Source organism: Marmota flaviventris, unplaced genomic scaffold (genome assembly GCF_047511675.1).
Source record: "Marmota flaviventris isolate mMarFla1 unplaced genomic scaffold, mMarFla1.hap1 Scaffold_44, whole genome shotgun sequence".
In the NCBI taxonomy this organism is placed as follows: Eukaryota; Metazoa; Chordata; class Mammalia; order Rodentia; family Sciuridae; genus Marmota; species Marmota flaviventris.
In genome coordinates, this window is record NW_027288268.1 from 2,452,801 (window position 1) to 2,470,451 (window position 17,651).

At 45.0% G+C, this 17,651-nt stretch overlaps 1 pseudogene; it reads left to right on the forward strand.

Moving 5' to 3' along the window:
• Window positions 1–326: 326 nt before the first annotated feature.
• The window catches only part of LOC139704195 (protein-tyrosine kinase 2-beta-like), a 44,115-nt pseudogene continuing 26,790 nt past the window's right edge, over window positions 327–17,651 (forward strand).

Here is a 17,651-nt window from a genome sequence, read left to right on the forward strand (position 1 = left end):
AGTCCAGTTTCCAAGTGTGCCCTATGCTTGTGTGACACCATCAGATACCCATCCAACTTAGCTTCAAGCTTAAACCAGTCACCTAATGTGGCACAGTGTGCTACGGACTGGATATTTTGTGCTCCTCCCCAATTTACATGGTAGAGTCCTGGCCCCTGATGTGGTGGCATTTGGGGGTGGGGCCTTTGGGAGCTACTTGGTCAAAAGGCTACATTGGATGTAATATTGAGTGTGACAGCATCAAAAGGTGTGGCCCCATGAATGAGATTAGTGCCCTTACAAAGAGGTTGAAGGAAGCACCCTCTTCCCTTCTCTGCCATATGAGGATGCAGCAAGAAGGCACCATCTTGGAACCCTCGCCAGACAGTGAATCTGCTGGTACCTTGATCTTGGACTTCCCATCCTCCGGGTCTGTGAACAGTAATTCTCTGTTGTTTATAATTATCCCTCTTAAGGTATTTTGTTATAGCAACAGGAACAGACTAAGATAGGAGGTAATTAGATTTAGATAAGACAATGAGGGTGGGGCCCCCATTATAGGATTAGTGTCCTTATAAGATGAAGAGAGGCCAGAGCACACTATGTCTTAGCCATGGGAGACACAGCAAGAAGGCAGCTGTCTGTAAGCCAGGAAGTGGACCCTCACCAAGAACTGGCACCTTGATCTTGGACTTCTCAGCCTCCAGAACTATAAGAAGTGTTGTTTAGGCTGCCCTGTCTGTGGTATGTTGTTTCAGAAGCCCAAGGGACAGAGACACAAGGCCAGCAGCTCCCTGGGTTTGGAGGAGCAGTCTGGCCTTCAGACCATTGGTCCAGGTTCTTGGTTTCCAGAGAATTCCTGCTGCCCTCATTCAGATGCAGCTAGGGCAAGGCCTCAAGATTGGGATGCAAGGTTGGGGTCCAAGAGGAAAGGAGGGGAGGGCTACCTGTCCTAAAAGAAAACCTACCCTAATGAGAATAGATGGAATTACAGAAGGCCAGCCCCCCGTGCATGAGAACGGCACTGGAACAGGAGAGGAAAGGCTCAGCCAGGAAGCCACAAGCTGGTCCCACACAGACACTCAGAATAATATGAAAGAGGCACACTCACAGGCCTCCTCCTCTCTGCACCCTCCCCATTTCCTGTGAGTGCTCTTGGACACCCACCCACACAGACACCTACTGAGGCAAGCACAAGGCAAACATGCAGAATTCTGGGCCCCTCTGTTTATCTGTATGCTTAGATTCATGACAACGACAGATTAGCAGTCAGGTGTCTATGCTTTCACTTCTATTTTTAACCTGGTGGTTGCTTTGCTAAATGTCCTTGTTAGAGGCTTTTATCACCTCAAACTGAATGCTTTCAGAGTGATAAATTATGCTAACTTTTATTATTTTGTTCTTCTATCACTTTTTAAAAAATTATGCCTTATGTGTTGAGGACATGGAACTCATATGGCCTTTGAATCAGTTTCCTATTTCAGTCATAAAATATTACTACAAACCTGGGGCTTCAAAAACATAGGAATGGTTCCTTTGCAGTTCTGGAGGCCGGAAGTCCCAAATCAAGGTGTCAGTGGGGCCTTGGTCTCTCTGAGGGCTCTAGGACAGAGCCTTCTCTGCCTCTTCAGCTTCTGATAGTCCAGGTGTTCCTTGGCTAATGACAGCAGTGCTCCACTCTCTGCCTCTGTCTTCACACACCCTCCTTCTCCCTGTGTATCTTTTATAATAACATTGCTATATGGGTTATGAGCCAGAATGACCACAGTCCAGAATGACCTCATCTTGAAATTCTTAACTCAGTTACCTATATAGACCCATTTTCCAAATGAGGTCACCTTGAGGTTCTGGAGGTTAGGACATAGGCATAATTTGGGGGACCCCATTCTTCTACTCTTGATAGCTGTCTCTCAGTATCACTGTGTTTGTCACTGGTTTCTGTATGTAGGCTAGCACAGACTAGGACATACAGATGTACAGAGCTAAGTGTGAGCTCTCTGCACACACTCCACCCAGATGCATAACTGGCATTGGAACTGACCGTTGAACTTGGCTGACACAAGTCTACCCCTCCTCTCCACTTCCCAGAATTCTCAGCTGCTGGCCACCTGCAGGTTGTGAACCCTAATGTGAGGCTTCTTGTGATGTTGCCAAGCATGTGACCCCCTAGGTTTTTGCCTTGTCACTCTTCAGGTGTGACAGGTTCTTCTCCAGTTCCCCTACCTATGATTCTAACCTAAGTGGTGCCACATGTGTACTTCTGACTCCAGTCTCCCACGACTCCCAGTCTCTTCCCCACCTGCCAGGTTGCCGTCTCCACTGACCATATGTGCAGAATCAAACATCACCACCAGTCTTCTCCTCAGTCTTTCCATTACCTGGTGCTCCTCTCTTTGCCAACCATGTCTCAGGCCTTAGAGTTGTCATGACTTCGTTCATTCTCTCAGACTCTATTCAGTCCATTGGGAAGTCCTGTCAGGCTCCACCATCACAAACACCCAGTTTCTGACTCCCTTCAACCATCCATTGCCTCTTTCTTGGTCCAAGCCATCAGCATCTCTTGCCTGGAATAACACATTTGCCTGCTAACTGCTCTGCCCTTAGCCCCACATGCTCCACCCTATAGACAGCAGCTATGGTGAATTTTTAAAACACAGGTCAATTAGAGGGACATTTTTAAGGCATAGCTTAGATCATATCATTGCTCTGCTTTAAACTCTCCAGTGGCTCCATATCTCACTCAAAATCTACAGTCTCACCTTGGTTCACAACAGGTTTTACAAGCAATCATTGTTTTTCACGCCAAATACAGCCTGTTGCTCTCATTTTTGTAAATACAGTTTTATTGGAACACAACCACACTCATGTATTATGTATGGCTATTTTGAGCTACAGGAACAGTGTTGGGTATTTGCAACAGATATCCTATGGTCCACAAAGCCTCAGATATCTTCTACCTGGCCCTTTACATAAAACATTTGCTGATGCCTGGCAAAGCCTCCTGACCTTTCTTCCCATAAGTTCCCTCCATGCTGTCTCCACCCCGGCTCCTGTGGCACCAAGCACACTGGAGCCTCACGTCCTCCCACCCAGGGCCCTCTATGCTTTCTGGACCCTTTGTCTGTAAGGCTCTTCTCCAAAAAAGCAGCTCTGTTCCCCTCTCTCTTACTTCCTTCATTTCCCCAATCTGCTGAATTAATTAATGAGACCTTATTTAATGATGGATGGACCAATGGGTTCCAGTTATAAAGCCCAAAGAGAATGGCCACAAGTCCACATTGTCGTCACTGTCACCACAATTGGGGTCTGGGGCATGGCTGTCAGTGGGCTGTAGCTATGGGTGTAGAACAGACCCACATGACAAAGAATCTTCTTGCCTCAAATGTCAGTGGTGCCTGTTGAGACTCATTGATGACAATTGTGGAGCATTATAGTAAACTGGGTGCCTGGGACCCATCACTGAACATGAGAAAAACCTGCTTTACCTGTACACTGAAGTAACCCATGCCCACCCCCACCTCCTGCTGAGGCACATGCTACATGTTGACTTCACAGTGAATTATAAAGTCATTACTTTAACAGGCAGAAATTTTTGAAGAAATACATGAAATCCACCTGGTACTTTCCTTCCTAATCTTTATTATCCATCATTATCCATCATTCCTCCAAAACTTAGCAAAAGGCCCAACCTGGTAGTGTATTAGTAAATCTGAATGTAGATAGAATGGTTTTATCTTTAACAGAGCGTTGTTTTTTGTTTTTGTTTTTGTTTTGGTGAGGGGGCACATCTCATGCACTGTAAGTCAGCCACAGAGAAGCTCTTGTTCCTTCTTCATGGCTTCCTTGTGCCTACTTCTGGTCTCACTACAGAAGGGAAAAGGGAAGCTGCTGCTGGGCTGAGTGGGGTGCTGGGGCTGAAGCCCTTCATGGCTCTTGCTCTGAGCAGAAGGAAGTGTTTTTTTTTTTATTCTTTCTTTCATCCAGCTGGCATGGCTGCATCAGCTGTGACCATGGCCTGATTATCCTACAGGATCATTTATCATTTACCACCCTTCACCTGCCTCTGCTGGTACTGGCTTCAGCTCTCCAACAGCCTCGGGTCATTTTCTTTCTTTTTAATATTTATTTTTTAGTTATAGGTGGACACAATGTCTTTATTTTACTTTATTTGGTGCTGAGGATTGAACCCAGTGCCTCACTCATGCTAGGCAAGCGCTCTACCTCTGGAGCCAGAACCCCAGCCCCACTCGGGTCCCTTTCTAAAGACTGTTTTCTTGAACACCGCACCCCTTCCTTGGGGCTTGAAGGTATTGAGTGACTGCAGCCCACAGCTCTGGGCCCACAGCTCCGGCCCCTTCCTTTGGCCCCTACCTACTGGGTTTCTGCCTAGGCACCAGCTCCCACTCATTCAGGCAAAGCCTGAGCCATTGGAGAGATGCTCCATCCCCAGGTCTCAGACTTCCTGGGCCAATCAGTTCAGCTCTTCAGGTTTACTTGACCTTTGGGCCAGGTCAAGCACCTACTGTATGCCAACCACTGCACTAAGCTCTTTATGTATCTGTGATCCACATAAGGCCGGCCAGTCTTAGTACAGTGTCACACTCCAGAAAATGTTAGTCTGACATCTAAAAATAATTGGAAATACATTTAAATTTTTATTGTCATCACTTGGAAAGGTATCACTGGAAGATCACTGTTAAGATAGGTAACAAAATTTCTTAAAATTCTCATAACCATTTACCAATTAGAACTAAAATGATAGTTGGTGTTTGTCTTATCAAAGGTCAGACCTAGACTGTGGTTTTAGTTTGTATTGAAAAATGTCTTCATTAGTTTCCCAGGGCTGCTATAACAAAGTCTCACCAATAGGGTGGTTTAAAACAATGAAAATGGATCATCTCACAGTTCTGGAGGCAGGAAAGCTAAGAGCAAGACCTCAGCAGGGCCACGCTCCCTCTAAAACCTTAAGGGAACCCTCTCTTGCCTCTTAGCATCTGATGACTTTCCAGCATGCTTTGGTGTTCCTTGTTTGCAGATGTGTCACTCAAATCCCACATCTTCAACTGGCACTCCCACTGCATGTGTTTCTCTCTACCTTTCCAAATTTCCCCCTTTGGGAGGATACTGACCATATTGGATTAGAGCCCACCCTAAAGTTTTCATTTGAGCTTGAGTAGTCTGCAAAGACCCTATTTCCAGATAAGGTCACATTCTAAGAACTAGAGTTTAGGACTCCAATGTGTCTTTTTGCGGGAACAAACTCAATCCATAACAGTTTCTTGCTAGATTCATAAGCAAAATTCTTTGTTATCTCAGTGAGAAAACAAGAGCTCTGTGAAGGGAAGTCAGGAAGGGATTTCCAGAGGACTTAAGTGTGGACTGGGCCTTAAAGGATACCTGGGATGACTGGGAGATCTCCAGGAGAAGTCAGGAGACAGAGGGAGCCAGGCAGGAAGATGATGTAGTCAAGCACAGAGAAAAGCAATGGCATGCTGTGGTGAGGGTGGAAAGACCAGCCCTGGGGCTAGGCACTTTGTGGGTCAAGAGGGGAAGACAGGACTGGGAAGAACATGTGGAGGGACATTCCAAAGGGCCTTTTAATCCTAATGCTAAAGAAAGTTTGGTTCTTATCCTCTTATCATATAGAAAACAAGGAACCAATGGGAATTTTCAACTCAAGTCAATTGATTTAAATTTGTTCTCAATCTCAGAGTGACACCTTTTTGGACAAAGTTGAAGCAAGACTCTCTTGAACCAAGGCTTAAGTAGATCTTATTCATTAAAGGTTGAATTCTGTCATCTTTAAAAAGAGGAGCATTTGGTCTTGGTAGGGCAATGAGTAAGGAGGGTGAACTGAATCAAGCCCAGAACATAGTCTACAAGCCAGAGTGCCAGTGGGGCTCCCAGGAGGCAGACCCGGCTTGGAGGCCTGGGTGGAAGAAGTGTGGATGAGGACTCTCACAAGATGCACCTGGAACAGGAGATGCAGGATCGGCTGGGGAAAAGCTAGGCTGTGACACAGTCTATTCCACATGGAACTCTGGAGCTCTGTTGCTAGGGCAGCTCAGTGACATTGACCCAATCAGGATGAAAGGACAGGCCTTGATGACTATCTATTGACCAATCACTGTATGTGAGCCATCCCTCATCAGGGATGTGACTTTAGGCAAGGACCATTTTTTTGTAAAAGAGTGGAGGTTGATGTGGACCTCATTTATCACATTGTTTTGAAAAATCCAGCCACTGACATACAAGGAAATAAGCTCAAGGAAAACAAAAAGATTAGGTGTTGCCTAAAAACAGATGAGCCTGAGAAAATAGACCACAGAGATTACAGGGGAAATACCTCAGTGTGATTGATGTGGTTAAAGACAGAGAAAGTAAATGGAGAAGATAAGTGCTTGGATGACCTCTCTCTTTGGGAGCATAGTCGAGTGTCACTCAATGACAGGAGAAATACATCTCGAGGTGATTTCATCCTCATGTGAACCCTGTAAAGCACACTTACACACACATCTGATGTCACTAGATGGTATAATCTGTGTGACTGCTATCCTATATGTGGTCCGTTATTGACTATGTAGTGCATGACTGTAAGTTTTTCTGCTCTTAGGGACAAGACACCCAGTCATATTCTTTCTTTGTTTATGACCTACAAGAGGAAAAGCCAGAGAATGGGGAGAGAGGAGAAGACTTCGGGAGGAGGTCTTCACACTATTTGGTAAAGAAAATAAATCATCATTAGCCAAATAGAAAGAGAATCTCTGGAAATGCCAACATTTGCAAGAAAGCACCAGAAGGCTTCTCACATCCAGGCTGTGCACCAAGGGCAGGCTGAGTGCCTGGAAGCTTCATCCAGGGCAAACAAGGCCTTCCTGCAGAAAACAAATCCTGGGCTTATCCAAAGAGCAACTGAGAAAACTAAGACCATTAAAAAAATTGTGTCCCATATGGCAATTGAGTGAGTAGGTATGCATCTTGTACTATCATTTTAAAGGAGTGATTTATTAATAGAGAAAGAAATATTGACTCATTAGTGACAGGTGAGGAGCAGTGGGTAGAGCACCCATGTTGCTGCTTCCACCATTTGAGAAGCTGTGCAGGTATCAGAGAGCAGCAGGGAGCACAGAAGACAGGACCACTACGGGAGCCAACACAGGGAGGGTGGCCCCAAGGCCCCGAGCTTTCCCTTCTCTGACTCCTCCCTGAAACTCAACCACTTTCTTCTACCTACAAAATATAAGTTCCTCCAGAGCTGAGGGCTGTGCATGCCAATGCTGGAGCCCCTAATTTGCTCTGCATGGTGTGAATGGGGTCGATTATTGCTGATGGTTTGAATGAAGACCCTTTCTGCAGCTCAATAGAGAAAAACTGGGAGAAGACTGTCCTATCTTGCTAAAAGTGTGTCAGAATTGGATTCACACCCTGATTTGAGAAACTCCAAAGTTACTGCACTTTTTGTGTCACTTGTGGTCATCAATCTTCTTTTTTCTCCCTGCTCTGCCTAATGGATCAGCCCATTTTGTAATGCAAATTCTGCAGTCCATATAGTCTTCACAGGTTGGGGGCACAGTCCACAGGACCCCCTCCCCTCAGACCCAAGATGCAGGCTCCAGCATTCCCAGACCACCAACACATTTGTTCAACTGACTATGGATGTAGGAGTTCCCTCTATCTGCTTAAGTTTCACCAAACCAACTCATAGAACTCAGGAAAGTGCCATACACATGAATGATTTTAGTTTTGACCAGTGAGAGGAAGAAATGCATAACACAAAGTCCAAGAGGATCCCAAATATGAAGTTTCCATGTCCTTAGGATGCATCACCAACCAGGAAGCTCACCTGAGCAGAAGTGTCCAGGGTTTTCTCAGGGTTTATTATGGGGGACTGTTTGGATGGTTGATTGAATCATTGGTCACACTGAACTTAATCTCCACCTTCCTTCCCTCCTTCAAGGTCAGGCCATCCTGTGGCTCAAAGCTCCAACCCTCTAATCACATAGTTGGTCTTTCCAACTTGAAAGCCTGAAACATGGTTGACCAGGATCCATCCTGAAATCATCTAGGGTCCCTCGATGTTCATTAGCATAGATTCAAGTGTGGTCCAGTTACCCACCATGAATTTCAAAGGCAATCCTATCACTTGGGAATTCCAAAGGTTTAGAGGCTCCTTCCCCAGAACCAAGGTCAGAGAATAGCCAGATTCTTTACCATACAACCTCAGTGACCAGTGATAGTCATGTTGGTAGTTTCCCTGGAGCATCAGATTTGTCCCTGATAAGAATCTTCCCAGCACTGGACAGCCTCCCAGAGAGCGTGTTTGGGCTTAGAGAACTCCCAAGTTCTTCCTTTCCTGGGGCTGAAATCTATCTTTCTACGAGCATCTGTTAAGCAAGGAGTTATGAATTTCCACTCCAAGGACCTAGAGTTACCCCACTATCTTCTCTACAGAATCTTTCACTTCCAAGAAAGAAACCTGGAAATTTCTTGCCCAGAGCAGGTCCTGGAAAGTTTCACCAATCATGAAACAGAGAGCCGGACTCTGTCCAACCCCTCTCAGACACCTCTGAAAGCAGCAAGGCTCTGTCTGGCCTGATAGAAGTTTTATTTATCCCCTTGATATAGTATCTTTCTTTCACATGTACTAGGTCCTATAGGAGTCTCTCCTCTATTTTTATTTTGTAATTATTTCAAATTTAACAAAAAATTGGAAAAAGCAGTGCTAAGAATCCAAGTCACCTTCACTCTGGTTCCATAGTTTTTCAATGTCTTCTGCTTTATTTACTAGCTCTTTTTCTTCTTAAGCACATACATTCAAGCATGCCCTTCATTTTTTTTTTAAACTATTTGAGGGAAAGTTGTAGCAATGTTGCCCATTATTAAAATGCTCCAGTGTTTATTTTCCCCAAACAAGGGCACTCTCCTGCCAAGTTCCGCTACAGCCATGTAAATTGGGAAGTCAGTGTTATTCTGATACCACCACACAACCCACACCCCTGACACCATCATTCAGCCCATATCCCTGATGTCACTGTGCAACCCACAAACTCCATCTGACTGATCCAGCCATGTCCATGTCCCTCAGTCCAGGAGCATACATTGCTGTCATATTTCTTCTGTTTTCTCCAATGTGGAAGAGTTCCTCAATCCTTTGTTCCACAGTGACTCTGGGGAGACCCCTCACCCTGGGTCTCATCACCAGACTTGAGCCTCAAACTCTTGGCAGGAACATCTCAGAAGTGAAGCTGTGCTTTTCTTGTCACATGGAGGCAGGAAGTGTGCCAGAGCTGCCTGTCCTAAACTGGGAGCTGCTAACCTGGACAACTGGGCCATTCATGTCTGCCAGGTTTTCTTTTGTGTTTGGTTGGTGTCTGAGGAGCAATGCCCTGAAACTGTCAATCCTCTTCCCACCATCAGATCTCCACTCTCCAACTTCATCATCCTTTGATGAACCATGCACTGATTAACCAACACTGAGCTTGTTGCCAAATGGTGATTTCTATTTCCATCCTTTTCTTTACATTTACTAATTGGCCTTCTACTAATTACATCCCATGGAAAAATAGACTTCTATTCAGAGTCTATTTTTTCCATTGGATGTAATTTCTATCATTATATGTTAATACTTAGGTTGTCCCAGATTTGGCCATTCTGGGTCCCTTCAAGCTCATTCTGTCTCATTGTCATATATTCCCAACATCCTCTAAACATTTTCTCTTTTCCTGGCACAAAAATGATGTTTCAGGCTCATCTTGTACTTTTCTCTTTTCTTCTGCTCCAGCTCTGGAACCACCCATTTCTCCAAGGAACCTTAGATAACTTTCAGTGAAGAAGGGTATTTATCTGTAAACTAAGACTTGGGTGGTTGGTTTGCAAATCACTATGGAATGTCCTTGCCCCTAAGCCCTTTCAGTAAACAAAGCTCAGTCTCTTTCTCTCCCTTTGTCTTAAACTATGAGTCAAACACTATTTCTAATTCCAGTTCCTTATACGGGATCCTCTCTAGCTTTTCCCTCTCCATAGTTTGTGTACTCCTTCCGGCAGTAAAAGTTTCCTAGCATCCTCATAGATTTCTTCTTTGCTCAGTCCCCTGTGTGGAGCCAATCTCCTAATCACTAGCTGACTCTGCACTGGGCCCTCAGCCTCACCACTTTGACCTTTAGCCATGCCACCACCTCCTAGGGAAGGAAAAAAAAAGAAAAAGAGGAGTAGAAAAGGAGGCTCCAAAACTTTGTTTTCCCAATCTAGTTTATGAAGCACCGGAGTTTGCATGAGGTTGTTGTTAAAACAATGTTTCATTTGTTTGTGTTTTTAGTATTTACCTTGAGTCAAGTGATAGTCTAAAGAGTTCTAACTAATTTAATTCTCACAAAACCATTCCAAATACTGTAATTTCCCCCATGTTCTAGATTTAAAAAGAAAAAAAATAAATAAAAAACAAACAAAAATGGATTCCAGAGAGCATCAGTGTTGTCCAAGGACATCTAGCTGGGTACTGGTGAGTGGTTGGGCACTGCTAGAGTGGCACCAGGGCTTGCTCTTCCTGATAGTTGCTATGTTGCTGTCTGGCTGTGAGTGACTTGAAAGGAGCTCTCAGCTCCCCAGGCCTCTTCCATTTGCAGAGGACACAGATTTGTTCATAAAATAGCACAGAGATTTCAAAAACAGTGAAATAACTTGGTTGGACTCATCTTCCTTCAGGTAACAATGGTAAAACCAGGACAAAATTTTAAAGCCATCTGTAAGGACTGAAGAGTGCCTACAGCAAGCAGTGACTAAGAAGGACATCTGCTCTTGTGACATGGACTGTGATGAATGAGTGGGAGTGCCTGGCTTTTCTTTGGAGAACACTATCCAGTCTGGGAGGGGCACAGGCAGAAAGCAGCAGCCTTGCTAACCCGAGGTGTAAGAGGTTAGAACCCAGGGCCAGCAGAGCAGCAAGAAGGGAGTCACAGAAAGGGTGAGCAAATTGAATAATCGACTTTTAAAAATCCCAATTTAAAAAGCATCAAAATACACCAGCCACTTAGGACTAAAGCCTATAACTGGAAACTATAAAGCATTACTTAAAGAAACTAAAGAAAATCTAAAGAAACAGAAATATACCATGTTCAGAATTGGAAGACTCAGTACTGTTAAGAGATCCATCCCTGCATCCCTACCCCATTAAACTAAAGATTTAACACAGTTCCAATCATAATAATGCTACAAAGTTCTGGAAAAGAACAGGGAAAGCTGTTTTTAAAATCAATATGGACATGTGAAGATCTAAAAAACAATAATCTTGGGTAGAAACAGAAGATTTATCCCATTTGACTTTAAGATCACTAAAACTACAGTAATGTGTACATTTATGGTATCAGCAAGGTTTGAAGAAAGATCATTAGAAAGGAGTCAGAATTCAGAAACAGACCTAAACTTATATAGCCAACTGATCTTTTACAAAGACAGGAAAACCATTTATTTGGAAAGGAAAGTTAACAACCAATGCAAATGACTGTAGAACTATATGAACAAGTATTTTATCCTAGCCTCACACCACACAGAAACATTCATTTAAAATGCATCAAAGACGTAAAATGGAAACAATGCCTTTATTCTTATTTATTTATTTTTATGTGGTGCTGAGGATTATACCCAGTGCCTCACCTATGCTAGGTGAGCGCTCTACCACTGCTCCAAAACTATGACTCTTATAAAAGAAGACACAGTATATCTTCATGACCTGAGGCAGGTGACGATTTCTTAGGATGCAGAAAGCACTAACCATAAAAGGAATTTTTGATAAATTATAGATACCAAGACACTAATATGGAAATGATTACAGATCTGGAGAAGATATTAGTAAAACAGATCGTACAAAGTACTTTTAGCTAAAATGTATAAAGATCTCCTAAAACTCAATCACAAAAACACAACATAGAAAAAAGGGCAGAAGACTTGAACACACACTTCACAAAGAAGGAGTGTGAATGGCCAATACACACGTAAAAATGTGATCAATGTCATTAGCCATCGGAAGATGCAGATCAAGGCACAATAATATACTACTAGCCCTGCCCCTCAAGTGGTTCCCACACTGATCTGCTAATACATGCATGCCATGCTTCAGTTTCCCTACTGAGATAACACATATTAGAAAGGTTGACAGCACCCAATGTTGGAGAAGGTGCAGGGTAACAGAAGCCTGGTGTCACAATGGAAACACAAAAGTGGAACAAGTGTGGCAGTTTCTCGTAAGGCCACACATACACTGACCTAATAATTCTACTCCTTGGTGTCTATTCAAAGGTCATAACAGCATCTACACACAAAAATACTTGTAAATTAGTTTTCACAGCAACTTAATTCATAATGGTCAAAATTAGAAATAGCCCCTATTTCCAAGACTAGGGGGCTAAATAAACATATTGTGTTTTCTTTATAAAGTAGAACATCACCATTAATAAAAAGAAACACATTAATGATATATACAACAATGTGGGGGAATTTCAGATATTGTCCTCTGTGAAAAAAAAAATGGGCCAGACACAAAAGAATGGCACCTATGAAATAATCCCACTTATGTGAAGTTCTGGAGGGGGTGGTTCCTGGGAGGGAGAGGTGGGAGTGAGCCACAAGGGATGACTGAGGAGAGAGAAGAGAGATCTTTCCAGGGATCTGGAAAACTGCCTTTCTTAATTGGTGTGTGGGTTTCACAGGTGTATTCATGTGTCAAAATCATACTGTTAAAATTTGTGCATTTTAATGTATATAAGTTTTACCTTAAAAGAAGAACCACAAAATAAATTAATAGTTGAGTCACAGTTGGAGAGTAGGGGGTGGCATAGATGAAGCAGGAGGGGCAGAATGTTGGTCATTGCTGAGGCTGGGTTGTGTGTACAAGGGAAGCTATTATGCTCCTCTGTTTACCTTACATATGTTAAAGATTTTCAATAATAAACAGCACAGGGGGCCCAGCCCTAAGGAAATTAGACATTAGCCTAATTGGTTTTAACTGGGGAGAGGGAATGCTCTCAGTTTAAATACCTGAAGTGGGAACTCCAGGTGGGGCTCAGGAGGGAAAAGGGGTTGGATACCATATCATGAGGACCTTGTGGACAGAGTGGTACAGATGAGTGGTATAAGTGGGTGGAGAGTGACGAAACTGTCTATTTCACATCCTCTTACCCACATCCCTCTCCCAGTGGGTACCCTAGGTCAGAGCCCTCTTCCACATCCTGAGCCTCAATTGATTCCCATACTGATTTGTTACAACTGATGACATGTGCATGCTGTGCCTCGGTTTCCCCAGCTCTCTCACAGAGCAGTAGTCAACTTCTCTGCAGTAGTCAACTTTCTCTGAGGGGAAAGGGAGGTTTTAAGCTGAGGGTCTTCTAGCATCCTGGTAGGAGGTAGCTGGACCCAGACAAGTGTGTGCTCGGGCAGATGAACAACTGGGCATTCATTCATAGTCGTATTATTTTAATATTAGTTTAACATTCTCCTAGTGGAGATAGAAAGAAACAGATTTTCTTCTGAGAAAAAAAGATGTCATATCTCCTTCTTTTTTTTCCGATTAAGAGATTAGCTGCATTTCATTTACCAAATTAGAGAACTTCTTGGGAGGCATGGTAAAAAAAATAACAACAACAAAAAATCATGAAATCTAAATAATAAACTGCCTCTGCTCTTCCTGGTCAGAACAGCAACTGCCTGGGCATCGATCCATCCCTCACACTGCCAAGCCATCCAACAGGATAGATCAGTGCCTGCGGGCTTCTAAGTTTGCATCTGAGCCATCTTTCTGCTGTCAAGAGTGAGCTCCAATCACCCATTACATGTGGAACCACATGAGAGGCTTGAGAAAAAATGTTGCAAAAGTGATGTCAGAACAAGGCAAGGCCTCAGAGGTTCACATACAGACAGCCAGCTGCCCAAGTGGCCCTCCTGTCAAACCAGCTCTTGCTCTGGCCAGGAAGCTAGGACATCAGGCTGTGGGCAGGTGGCCCAGTTAACTAGAGGCCACCTTTCTTGTCATATCTTCATTTCCTATGACCATCCTTCTTGTGTAGGGACTGTGCCACTTGCTCCCTTGAGGTGAGTCTTGTCTTTCTATATTGCCCTCTCCATCATCCCAATGAATCAGCTTGGCCTAGTAGAAATCTAGAGTCCAGAAGGCCAGGGTTCAAAAATCCCGGCCTAATGCCATGGCTTGTGTGACCTACATCAGTTTCGTCTTTGTCACACAAGGACAGTGACACCTGCTTATTTCCCCATGTTGTACAGATTAAGTGAAATCATGTGTGTAAAGTATCTAGCAGTGCCTGGTCCAGTACTCAGTAAGGATGGTGAACTTGGGAACCATTAAGAAGGTGCTTTTTACATGGCATGTGCTCAGTGAGTATTAACTAGTTCAACTGGAATGCAATGCAGAAGCACAGCACCTGTGCTGTCTCCTCAGTTCTGTCTCTGTATCATTTTGGCTAAATGAACAGCATTTGTTCATTCACAACATACAGCTCACTGTGTACCACATCTTGCACTAAGTGCTAGGGAATCAGAAACAAGTACATCATTAAGGCAAAATCCCACCCTAGAGAATCACACCCTGGGGAGCCCAGCAAGAAACACCCCTGAGTTGTGTCCCTCTCTTCTCTGCAAGAGATTATCACCTACATCCTGCTAAGTGGGCGATTGGGCCCAACATCCAGCTGGCTGAGTGCTATGGACTGAGGCTAAAGCACATGAAGTCAGATGAGATCCACTGGCTGCACCCCCAGATGAAGGTGGGTGAGGTGCAGGACAAGTATGAATTTCTACATGTGGATGCTGAGTGGAGGTAGGAATGTGGGGTGGGGAGGCCCTGGAGGTCCTCCCCACAGCACTCCCCATCCTCAGAATCTTCTAGAAAATCCAAATGGCATCCTAGACTTAGACCTCTTACAATATCTAATGCATGCATTTTCAAAGCCTGACGTGGACTCACAGTAAATCTGTATCCAGAAATGTCCCCAGTTGGGATACTGTAGTGCTATGGTGAAGGGGAGCAAAGGGTAGGGAGGATGGAGGGACCCACTTCCTCCTCAAGATTTGAGCTTCCCTGCATCACCCAGAGAGTGACCGCCTATCACAGGTATGACCTTCAAATCCGCTACTTGCCAGAAGACTACATGGAGAGTCTGAAAGAGAACAGGACCATGCTGCTTTATTTTTACCAACAGGTAAAAAGTTCCTCCAGAGTCCCATTGCACCCTCCAGGCCAAGTGTATCCATCCTCTCGTAGGAAGATGGAAAGACAAAGCCCAGATTTGTCTTTTTTGCTATGCCTGAGGATCATTGTCAGCTGTTCCAACCTTGGTGCACACCAACCTGTTCCATAAGCTCCCAGCTCCTCTAGGACTTCCTTGGCTTCCCAGGTGATTGGACTAATGAAGCAGGAGCAGGTTAACATACAGGCCCTGGGGTCTTTCATACCTAGTTTTTAGCCAGCTCTGCCATTTACTAACCTGGTATTCTCAGAGACTTCATTTACCTGCATGAAACTGTCTCCTCATCTATAAAATACTAATACCTACTCGATGGGGTTATTGTGAGGATCAAATGACATCACTGGCACTGTGCAGGTAATCTGTCTCTGGGAAGACGACACCCCTGATTTAGAGCACCTGCCAATTCCCATGTTGTAAATGCTCCCGCCAAGACCTGATTCAAGCTACCAATGGGTATTCATCAGTTCACAAAACTTCTAAAGATGTGATAACTGGCTCTCTTGAACAATTAGCAAGCCTCTTTGACATGTCATAGCATTAAATAAGTGCCCAGCACCTGTGTGAAGAAGTGCCAAGGAAGAGTGAGCTACTACCATTATTTTCCAGCTGGTCTCAGCTGCATCTCCCCTCTGGTTTCCTGGACACTAATCCAGACATTTCTTGGACCATGGATGGCATTTATTCCTACCTATCAACAGGGCTTTGGAAAAATTAATGACTCCTCCCCAAATCTGCAGGGGGGGGGGGTCGGTTCTCTCCAAATTGGGATGGGGTGAAGACTCTGAAGCAGGGAGAGAATGTGTATGAAAGTTCCCCAGAGGGCAGAGGCAGAGCCAAGAGGGAGCTCCCATCCTGCTCCCCATCCCTGCTGAGTGCTTGTCTGTGATTGGGTGAGCATGAGACGGCTCAGAGGCAGAGGTGTGTCGCCTCCTGGGGCCTCTGCACAGGGAAGGGGACAATGAGGGCGTGAGTCTGACCTGCGATCCTTCTCTTGCCAGCTCCTGAATGACTACATGCAGCGCTATGCCAGAAAAGTCAGCGAAGGCATGGCCCTGCAGCTGGGCTGTCTGGAGCTCAGGTAAGTGGCCTCAAGGTCTCACCTGGGAGAGCTGGGCCAGAGGCTGGCCTGGACTTTAGAGCATCTAGGGTGGAAGTGGGAGTGGGCATGTGAGAGCTGGGAAGGGGAGGAGAGGAAGCCAGCAGAGTGGGCCTCTGAGGTGCTCGCCATCTGGTCCTTGGAATAAATGGGAGAGAAGGACCAGCACCCTCTGCTCAGTCCCCACCCCATGCCCTGCCCTTGCCTCTGGGCTGCTTGCTTCTCCCTCTGTCCTTTTCAAGTGTTTCTGAAAATGCTTCAGAGCACAAGGCCAGGCCCTGGGGCTGTTGGAAGGTAGGGGCCCCATCTGTGCTGCCCACAATAGCACCCCAGCTCCAGGAGGCACTCTGTGTGGAATTAGCACAGCATTCGGCGATGTCCTCAAGCTCACAGTGTTTGGGAGGTGACAGATGTGTACACAATCAATCATAATACAAGGCAGAATGAACATGTACCACTTCCAAGTGAAGCCATTAACCTTGCCTGCAGGCAGCAGGGAGAGGGGATTTGAACTGCTCCTGGAAGGAAAAAATACCTCTTGGTTGGCAGACAATGGCACCCAGTGGGACACGCATTCTAGCCTGCCCAGGGATGGAGGAAGAAAGGCATAGACTGGAGAATGGGGGTGGGGTGAACTTGGAGAACGAAGATGGCTGGCATGTAAGAGGCCATGATAATGGCAGGCTAATGACATCATTGGGACAACAGACACCATGTGCCCTGGCCTGCCTTCCAGGAGTCCTGCAGCCCTATACCCTGCATGGCATCCTATAGTCTTCCCCTCTCGAGTTAGACAGTTCTAAAGAGCTTATCTTTTCCTTTTTGTTGGTGAATCTCACACTTAGGTATCACTTGGAGATTCCAGTGAATCACCTGTCAGTCATCACTTAGTGAAAGCAGCCCAAAGGGGATCCATTTGCATTCCAGTTCACATTTTTACACCCTCCAGTCATCCCCAAACTGTTATTGGTTGTGGCTTCAGTGCCAGGGGCTGTACTAGGAGGCTGGAGGACGGGGCTCTGGAAGAGAGTACGGTTAGGAATGGGCAGGCTAGAGAGGCTGCTCTCTGATCAGCCCAGGATTGCTCCCAGGTCTGTTTCCTGAAAAGAAACAACCTCATGTCTCCTGAGTCTCAGGAGCATTAGATAAAGGTTCCTATTCTTACCAGTGAACCCTGAGGTCAGGGGGGGGGGGTGTGCTGATGGGGAAAGGGCATGGGAAACACCTATTTTGTAAAACTGATAGAAGATTTTTCAGGTCTGATCATTTTTAAATGAAAAGGGTAGATAGAATGCGGTTGTATGTGAAGTTGGGCTATTTTAAAG